Source organism: Macaca mulatta, chromosome 14, assembly GCF_049350105.2.
Source record: "Macaca mulatta isolate MMU2019108-1 chromosome 14, T2T-MMU8v2.0, whole genome shotgun sequence".
In the NCBI taxonomy this organism is placed as follows: domain Eukaryota; kingdom Metazoa; phylum Chordata; class Mammalia; order Primates; family Cercopithecidae; genus Macaca; species Macaca mulatta.
This window is the reverse complement of record NC_133419.1, coordinates 81,075,754-81,086,560: the sequence shown is the minus strand read 5'-3', so window position 1 is coordinate 81,086,560 and position 10,807 is coordinate 81,075,754.

Below are 10,807 nucleotides of genomic sequence, written 5' to 3'. Positions count from 1 at the left end.
ATGAAGAGAGAAACCAATGAAGCATTTCATGCAGGGAAGTAGTAGGGTCTTATTTACGTTTTCAAAGGCTTGCCCTGGCTTTTTAGTGCAGAACAGGTTGGAAAGGGGCAAAAATAAATGTGGAGACGAATTAGGAAGCTATTTGAATGGACAAGGCCACAGGTGATGGGGCTTTGACCAGGTCAGTGGTAATGAGGTTGGCTTACATCTGCATCAGTAGCAAATTTGATGAACCAGATGAAAACCTATTCTCTGAAAAGAAGGTAACATAAGCTATATTATGGGGTTGTTGTAAAGATTGAATAAGATGTGTGCAAACATAGGCCAAAGCCAGAGCTATATACTAAGAACTCAAAAAATTTCCTCCCTGTTTACACATATACCAGACTGTTGGTTTCGTGAGACTATTTATGTTATTCTTGTTTGAATCCACCCAGTCTTCTAGTCCTGTGTTTTTTGAATGACTGCATATCACATGACTGCAAAATACTAAACCTTTTGGAAACAACGTTCTAAGTCAGGAGAGAGAAAGCCTAGCAAACATGTTTCACTTCTAAATTCTTGATTTGAATTTCTTCTGTCTCTTCTTTAGACAGATACCATAATTACAGGGGCTCCTTAGAGGCTGTTTTGTGGAATGCTAAAGGCCATCCAAAATTCAATTTTGTTGTTGTTATTGTTGGAATGAAACATCATCTTGCACTGGTAGAATTATCCTTTGAGAACTACAAAGTGCTTTTCAAATGAAGATGCAGCCTGCTGATGAACTAGAAAGGGAAATGAAGGAATTGGATGATTTATATGTCTATGTGTAGTAGGCGAGTGAATTGGCAAGATGCAAAAGGATGAAATACCAGAGTCTCCACCCCATCTTACCATCATTTTGTATGGTACAATTTAACTTTCTTTTTCTTCACAATTTCTTGGAATCATGTCAGTAAAAACAACAACAAGAACAACAAAACAAACCAAACAACAACAACAACAAAAAACAGCTGGGTCCCTGGCTTTGCTTCACTTTCTTCACAAGAATATAAGGAAGCTATGAATCTGGGGATCTAATACCTTTTTTGGGATGTTGACTCTACTCTGTGAATTACTTCATTAAATTGTGCATTTAAAAGCAATTGATAATTCCAAAAAAGCATTGTCATAAGGAACATATCTTAATTACTAAAGTGTCTGATAAGGAAATAATAAATCTCATGGTAAATCAGACCAATAACAAATCAGAACAAAACCATTTCTAAGCAGGAAAAGAAAGAGTTTCTCTGGGTATAATACAGTGGAATTACTCATTATATTGTGGCATGACACTAAAGACAATATATTAGGTCAAATTTTGAATATAATCAGGAAAAAAATCGTCCATGAAACACATACATGGTTTAGGTATGAACCCTGAGTAGAACAAATGGAAGATTCTATGCTTTTTTATGATACACTGTAGGCTAGGTGAGTAGAAGATGGGTAGATAACTCTTCAGCACTCCTGCTTGCCTGAAGTATTGGTGGACTCTTTAATAATAAGTCATTGTAAAAATTATAATATCCATAGGGCAGTAAGCACTGAACAAAAGAATGGAGAACAATCTTTGGCTGAGGTTAGGATCAAAGTCTGCACAGAGTGTACAAGCTATGATTGCAGGCTTTCTCCATTCCGTGACTCTCATTATATCACATAAATCAACCAACCAGTAATGATTTATTTGGTGTCAGTGTCATGCTTATTCCCATTTAAAGTGCACTGAAATTGATAGGGAAAACAAATACCTAAAAGTAATAGTTGGTTCATGACATTCATTCACTAAATTTGCTGAATGTTATGAATGAATAAATGAAAGATTATTTTATTGCCTTTCTGAGAAATTGTTAGGCCTTTTCAAAAATTGTTTAGATTTTCTTCTACCACTACCATCCACTACAAACCCTGGATGTTCCAAATCTGCTTTCCTATGTGACTGTACTAACACACTTATTTTTTAAAGAAGTCTTTCTACACTTCACATTTTATCTCAATTAACCATGTACATGTCTGTTTTACCAGAAACCATGTCTCATTCATTTTTGTATCAGTGCTTATACAATAGTTGGAACATATTAGATGCTTCATAAAATTAATTCACTTATAAATGCATATACTTATATATATATTAAATGGGAACCGATTATATATGAATCCCTATGCTAGGTGTTGACAAGGCACCTGTCACAATCTCTAAAACTCTATGGCTACTTTAGCTAGTTTTCTGTTATTAATGCACTGACCAACATAAGATGCAACTATTCTGTCGAACCATTAAGAAAAAGATAAACCACACATTTACAGCTGGTAGTTTTCCAAGGCAGAAATGTGAATCCTGAAGCCAAATGATACATTTATTTATTCTTTACCTTTTGTAGCACTAAAATCTTAATTGTTGTTCAGATACTCTACTAGGTCTACTACATAGCTAGCCAACTAATGATCGAGTGAGTTGGTTTTTTTGTTGTTTTATCTTGGAACTTCATGAGGAGGGCCATATGTTGATTGAAAATCCGTTTTCAGTAAGGTAAACCATGCTCAATATAGCTTATTGCCTTCTGTACTGGGAGGCAGTATGCAAAGTGTTAGGAGCATAGATACTGTTATCAGCCGTCCTGGGTTTAACCTTAACAATATCCATATGACCTTGAACAAAGTGCCAAGCCTCACTATGTATTTTTTTTGTGTGAGATGGAGTTTCACTCTGTCCCTCAGGCTGGCGTGCAGGTGTGATCTCAGCAGCTCACTGCAGCCTTCCTCTCCCAGTTTCAAGTGATTCTCCTGTCTCAGCCTCCCGAGTACCTGGGACTACAGGCATGCACCACCATGCCCTGCTAATTTTTGTACTTTTTTTTTTTTTTTTTTTAGTAGAGATGTGGTTTCGCTATGTTGGCCAGGCTGGTCTCGAACTCCTGACCTCAAGTGATCCGCCCACCTCGGCCTCCCAAAGTTCTGGGATTACAGGTGTGAGCCACTGTGCCCAGCCACCTCATTATGTTTTAACATTCTCTCATATTAGGTAAAGGTATTCATGATGTTTACATCACAGACTTGTAAAGAGAAAATACCACATGCAAGGTACCTAAAAAAGTGATTAGTGCCTAGTAGATACTCAATAAATTTAGCTATCATTATTAGTCATATATTTTTACATTGATTTTTATAAAGAATATAGATTCTGGGCTCGGCGCAGTGGCTCATGCCTGTAATCCCAGCACTTTGGGAGGCTAAGTTGGGAGGTTCACGAGGTCAGGAGATTGAGATCATCCTGGCCAACATGGTGAAACCCCCCGTCTCATCTAAAAATATAAAAATTAGCTGGGCATGGTGGCACATGCTTGTCGTCCCAGCTGTTCGGGAGGCTGAAGCAGGAGAATCGCTTGAACCCAGGAGGCAGAGGTTGCAGTGAGCCGAGATCGCACCACTGCACTCCAGCCTGATGACAGAGTGAGACTCCATCTCAAAAGAACATAGATTCTGATATTTCTAGAGTTCCTCCTGATGATAGCTAGACAGTTCTTATTTTATCAGTCACACGACAGTTTTTAACTAAAATTTTTATTTTGAGATACATTTAGATTCACATGAAGTTGGAAGAAATCATGCAGAGAGAGAATCTACATTCTTTACCTATTTCCCCCAGCAGTAACATCTTGTAAAATCATAGTACAATATGACAAGCATGTCGTTGACATTGATAACGGTTACGATGCAGTTCTGTCATTACAAAGACCCCTCATGTTGCCTTTTATAGTCACTCTCATCCACCCTGACTCCATCTCTCTGTTCCTGATTCCTGTCACCCACTAATTGTTCCCAGTTTCTATAATTTAACTCCTTCGGCACCAGTTGTTTAAAAGGCTGTCCTTTCTTCATTGAAGTGCTTATGCAGTTTTGTCAAAATACAATTGTGTATATTTTGGTGAGTCTATTTCTGGGTTCTCTATTCTACTATATTGACCTATGGATTTACCCCTCCTTCTTAACCACATTGTCTTAATAACTGTAGCTATATAGTAGTTCTGAATACGCGGTAGAATTACTTCTTTCACTTCATTCTTCTTTTTCAAGATGCTTTTAGCTATTGTGGGGCCTGTGCCTTTCCACATGAATTTTATGATAACTTCCCTATGTCTGCAAGAAAACATACTGATATTTTGATGAGTCATATTATAACTATAAATAATTTGAGGAGAATTGATATCCTTACTATGCTGAGTTTTCCTATTCACAAACACAATGCATTTCTTTTCTGATTTCTGTCAGCATTTTAAAATTTGCAGCATACAGATCCTATATGTGTTTAGTTAGATTTAAATCTAAGTATTTAATTTTTTATGTGCTTGTAAATGGTATTGTGTTTTTAATTTCAGTTTCTACATGTTCAATTTTCGTATATAGAAATCCAATTAGGTTTTGTGTATTGATCTTGTAGGATCCCAGAACCTTGCTGTACTCATTATTAGAGTATTTTTTGTGTATCCCTGGGGTTTTTCTATGTAAATAATCATGTCATCTGCAAACAAGAACAGTTTTATTTTTTTCAAGTCTTCATTTCTTTTTTTTTTTTTTTTGCCTATTGTGTTGCCTAGAATTTTCTACACTATGTAGAATAATAGTAGTGAGAGTGAATAGGTTTGCATTGTTCCCTATCTCAAAGGAGAAACATTGTCTGTCAATATTAAGTATCCTATTAGCTTCTAGATATGTTGTGGATTTTTTAAAACTCAAGTTTAGGAAGTTCTCTATTCCCAGTGTGCTGAGAATTTTTATAATAAATGGGTGTTGGATTTTGCCAAATGCTTTTTTGGTGTTAACTGACATAATGTGAATATTTTTCTTGTTTTTTTAGCCCATCAATACAATGAATTCCATTGATTGCTTTTTGAATGTGGGACAAGCCTTGCAGACTATAATAATAAATCAATAAATACATTTAAATTGTTTTAGGATAAGATGAGGTATTTCTAAATGTCTTTTGTGCAGCCATAAGATGAAGAACCAATGAAATAAATCTCTTTTGGTCATGGTGTGTAATCATTTTTATACATGATTTGCTGACCTTGATTGGCTGATATTTTATTGGAATTTTGCTTTCTATGTTCATATAAGATTTCATTTTGTAGCTTTCTTTTTTTTGAACTTTTTCTAGTTTTGATGTCAAGATAACAGGAACTGTTTCTTCCTCCTCTAGTTCTAAAAACAACTGATAAAAATTGGTTTTAATTCTTCTTTGAATATTTGGTAAAATTTCTGAGTGATGCCATTTCAGCCTGGAGATTTCTTTTTGGGGAGCTTTTTATTTACACATTTATTTAATGGTTATGGTACCATCATAGAACAGGCTATGTATTTCATCTTGATTGAATTTTGATTATGTTTCATGGAATTGGTCAATTTATTCTGAGTTGTTGAATTTATGAGCATTAATTTGTTTTTAGTGACTGCAGAATCTGTAGTGTATATCCAGTTTATTACTGCTATTAGTGATTTGTGTCTTTTGTCTTCTCCATCAGTCTTGCTAGAGGTTTAGCAGTATCACTGATATTTTTAAAGAAACTTATTTGGTTTTGTTGTTTTTAAGTTGTTTTCCTATTCTCAATTTTATTTTTACTATTTTCTTCTGCTTATGTTGGGTTTACACACTTTTCTTTATCTACTTTCTTGAGATAAGCAGGACAGTCTTGAGAGTTACAGGTGTTTCTATGAATAAATGCCCTGGGAGAGCAGGTGTCTACTGGGATTATCAGGCAAATTGGAGAGGGTTGTCACCGTAGTGATGACCTTAAGCATTGGGACTGTAGGAATTAAATCCATGGCCACTTCCCTGTGTATCACAAGGATCCTGGACCAGGATATCTGGTCAGTCCTGGCCCTTTCACTTCTTGAGTGAAATCCCTCATTACTAATCACAAAGAGCACTAATTGTTATCCTGTGAAGTTGCGTAGTCCTGTCACTCTAACACAGTCAAGTTTGGTCTGCATTGTTGTTTTGGTACCAGGAGATATATACTAACTCTTGTATTAAGGTTTCAGGTATAGATGAAAAGTCAGAATTGGTAGCTAATGTTTATTGTGCCTCTGTTGTTGAATATGTTTAAATCTATAATTTATTCCTAATAACAATATTATGAGATAAGTATCAAAATCTACATTTTGTAAAAAAGGAAATTAAAGCTTGGAGAGGCTAAGTCTCTTATATGACATATAGCAAATGGTAGAGATAGGATGTGAGGTGAAAGTTAGATGCCTAACTCCATCCTACTAAAAAGCTTTGCAGTGCAAGCTATTTGCATCAACATGTGCCAGCTGTCATTACGTACAGAGGAGGGTGCTCTGATAATGTAATCACAAACTGTAATCACTTTCAGTTTCTAGAAAGGCCCTGGTATATATTAAATTATGATGAGATATGGTGATGTTGGATTCATATATGTAGTTATTTTGATGAAGGAAAATAACAAATATATTTACATTGTTTTAGGAAAAAAATAGATTTGTTAAATGTCTTTTGTGCAGCCATAAGAATCAATGAAGTAATAGTTAAGCTACATTACCTCAGGAGAGGGAGTTGACCGTGTCCAAAACAATCCGTTTTATAGTTGTGAAATATTACTAGCATGTATGTACTGTTTAAACCACAAATTACACACACACAGAGTCATAGGCAATGGGCATAATCAAGGACATATCTAGACAAAATTTGGAGATTAAGATCTGATTAAGATCATCAGTAGAGCCCAGTAGAAAATGAAGTGAAGGATTTGTGTATGTAATTATATTCGGGGTCTACCAAAATGTATACCGCTTCATTTTATCTGCCTTAAAACGAAACAAGTTATACATTTTCCTTCTTTCATTCATGCTAAGATGTAAAAAGAAAAAAATTATTCTACAGCTTTTACCAGGAAGTGCAATCAATTGATTAATCTATGTTAAGTGCACAGAACTTACAATTCACTCATAAAGACAACCTAATTTTAAAATGGGCAAAGGAGTTGAATAGACATTTCTCCAAAGAAGATATACAGATGGTCAATAAGCACATGAAAAGGTGCCTGGCATCACTAATTGCTATGGTTTAGCTATGTCCCCACCAAATCTCAACTTGAATTGTATCTCCCATAATTCCCACGTGTTGTGGGAGGGACCTGGTGGGAGATAATTTGGATCATGGGGGTGGTTCCCCCATACTGTTCTCGTGGTAGTGAATAGGTCTCATGAGATCTCATGGTTTTATCAGGGACTTCCGCTTTTGCATCTCCCTCATTTTCTCTTGTTGCTGCCATGTAAGAAGTGCCTTTTGCCTCCCACCATTATTCTGAGGCCTCTCCAGCCATGTGGATCTGTAAGTCAAATTAAACCTCTTTTTCCTCCCAGTCTCGGGTATGTCTTTATCAGCAGCATGAAAACGGACCAATACAGTAAATTGATACCAGTAGAGTGGGATCATTGCTGAAAAGATACCTGAAAATGTGGAAGCAACTTTGGAACTCGGTAACAGGCAGAGGTTGGAACAATTTGAAGGGCTCAGAGAAAGAGGAAATGTCGGACAGTTTGGAACTTCCTACAGACTTGTTGGATGGCTTTGCCCAAAATGCTGATAGCAATATGGACAATAAGGTCCAGGCTGAGGTGGTCTCAGATGGAGATGAGGACCTTTTTGGGAACTGGAACAAAGGTGACTCTTGTTCCATTTTAGCAAGAAGACTGGTGGCATTTTGCCCTTGCCCTAGAGTTTTATGGAACTTTGAACTTGAGAGAGATTATTCAAGGTATCTGGCAGAAGAAATTTCTAGGTAGCGAAGTATTCAAGTATTCAAGAGGTGACTTGTTGTATTGGTAAAGGCATATGTGTAGCATAGGTCCTTGGGGCCCTATGTCGCAGCCCTTCCAGCCTTGGCCGGAAGGGGTGAATGTACAGCTTGGCCTGTGGTTTCAGAGGGTGGAAGCCTCAAGCCTTGGCAGCTTCCACATGGTGTTGAGCCTGCAGGTGCACAGAAGTTAAGAATTTAGGTTTGGGAACCTCCACTTAGATTTCGGATGTATGGAAACACCTGGATGCCCAGGCAAAAGTTTGCTGCAGGGATGGGGCCCTCATGGAGAGCCTCTGCTAGGGCAGTGCATAAGGGAAATGTGGGGTTGGAGCCCCCACACAGAGTTCCTACTGCCTAGTGGAGCTGTGAGAAGAGGGCCATTGTCTCCAGACCCCAGAATGCTAGATCCACCAACAGCTTGCACCATGCACCTGGAAAAGCCGCAGACACAATGCTGACCCATGAAAGCAGTCAGGAAGGATGCTGTACCCTGCAAAGTCACAGGGGCAGAGCTGCCCAAGACCATGAGAATCCACCTCTTGTATCAGCGTAACCTGGATGCAAGACCTGGAGTCAAAGGAGATTATTTTGGAGCTTTAATAAAAATTTGACTTCCCCGCTGGATTTCAGACTTGCATGGGCCCTGTAACCTGTTTGATTTGGGCCAATTTCTTTCATTTAGAGTGGTTGTATTTACCCAATACCTGTACCCCCATTGTATTTAGGAAGTAGCTAGCTTGCTTTTGACTGTACAGGTCTATAGGTAGAAGGGACTTGCCTTGTTAAATTGGATTATTGGGTTCACACTGAAATGAGTTAAGACTTTGAGGGACTATTGGGAAGGCATGATTTGTTTTGAAGTGTGAGGACATGAGATTTGGAAGGGCCAGGGGCAGAGTGATGTTGTTTGGCTGGGTCCCTGCCAAATCTCGACTTGAATTGTGTTTCCCAGAATTCCCATGAGTTGTGGGAGGGGCCCAGGGGGAGGTAATTGAATCATGAGGGCTGGTCTTTCCCATGTCATTCTTGTTATAGTGAATAAGTCTCACAAGACCTGATAGGTTTATCAGGGGTTTCCATTTTTGCTTCTTCCTCATTTTCTCTTGCTGCCACCATGCAAGAAGTGCCTTTTGCCTCCTGCCATGATTCTGAGGCCTCCCCAACCATGTGGAACTGTAAGTCCAATTAAACCTCTTTCTCTTCCCAGTCTTGGGTGTGTCTTTATCAGCAGCATGAAAATAGACTAATGCACTAATTATTAGTTAAATGCAAATCAGAACAATGATATACCATTTCATACCCATCAGATGACTGTCATCAACAAAACCCCAGAAGATAACCAATGTTGACAAGAGTTGTAAAGAGATTGAGACCATTGTGCATTGCTAGTAAAAATGGAAAATGATGTAGCCACTGTGGAAAATAATCTGGCAGTTCCCCAGCAAATCTAACATAAAATTATCATATGATCAGAAATTTCACTACTGTGTATATACCCAAGAGAATCAAAAGCTAGGTCTTGAACAGATACTTGTGCACTGTTATTCTTAGCAGCATTATACACAATAGTCAAAAGGTGGAATCAACCCAAGGGTCCATCAACAGATGAACAGGAAAAAAAAAAATGCTGTGTACCCACAAGGGAATATTATGTGGCCTTAAAAAGATGAAATTCTGATGTACTCAATGACATGGATGAAACTTGAAGGCATTATGCAAAGTGAAATCAGCCAGCTGCAGAAAGACAAATACTGTATAATTCCATTTATGTGAAGTACCTACAGTGGTCAAATTTATAGTAACAGAAAATAGAATGATGGTTGTCAGGGGCTTGAAAGAGGGGAGAATGAAGAGAGATGGTTTAATGGGTATAGAGTTTCTGTTTGGAAAGATGAAAAAGTTCTAGAGAAGAATGGTGGTGATGTCTGCACAACAGTGTCAAAGTACTTGATGCTACTGAATGACACACTTAAAAATGATTAAAATGGTAAATTTTGTTGTATATATTTTACCACAATTTTAAAAACTTAACATCTTTGCCTGTCTAGCACCCTCCCCTGATTCAACAACATAAATCAACTTAGCACACTAAAACCCAGTAAACTGATATTTCATTTATTTCCTGCAAATGGTCTAAAAACTCTCTTTAGCATTTTATTTTAAAAATCAAATTAGTTTGTTAACTTACTTCTCTACCTTAAAAATAGCATGGGTTATTGTTGAATGAGATAGCATGTACTGTAGATATTAAAAATAGTTCACATGTTGGGCACTTTTGTGCTTGGCACTCTACTGTTTTACACATGTTAGCTCATTTGTTCCTCACCACAATTCTGTATGATAACTATCATTTTGTCATGCATCAATAAGCAAACTGAGGCATGAGGTGTTTTAATAAATTTCCTGAATATAGTGCATCTAGGATTTAAACCCAGGTAGTGTAACTCTAGAAACATGCCATTTATTCATTAATTATCTGATTAGTTAGCTAGTAACCATGAACAATACTCTTGATCTTTCTGAGCTTTTGTTATTTTCATAGGTAATTTTGTTAAAATCTTTCTTACCTTTAACTACCTTATCCCACATGAAAGTGTGATAAGCACTTTGATTCATTATCTCAAGCTTCTGTACCTCCGGAGCCTACAACAATGCCTGGCACATTATGTGTGTTCTATAACTAAATAAATAACGCAAAAAGAATATGTGCTTAATAAGGAAGGAATGGAATTTATTTCCAGTTCTGTGGCCAGAAGCCATTTGTATCTCTTTTTTTGTGTCTAGGACCCATTGGAACGCAATGCAGCCAAGTTAATATTCAGACAAACTGCAAACTAACAAATACTAAGTTTCCCTAAGTTTTCTGTTGCCTGACGGTGCTTCAATACTGAAATGGGCCAGCTCCACATCAGGATGTGGTTGGGAGGAGGCTGTGCATAGATCTAAGACAGAAATCTGATGAAAAT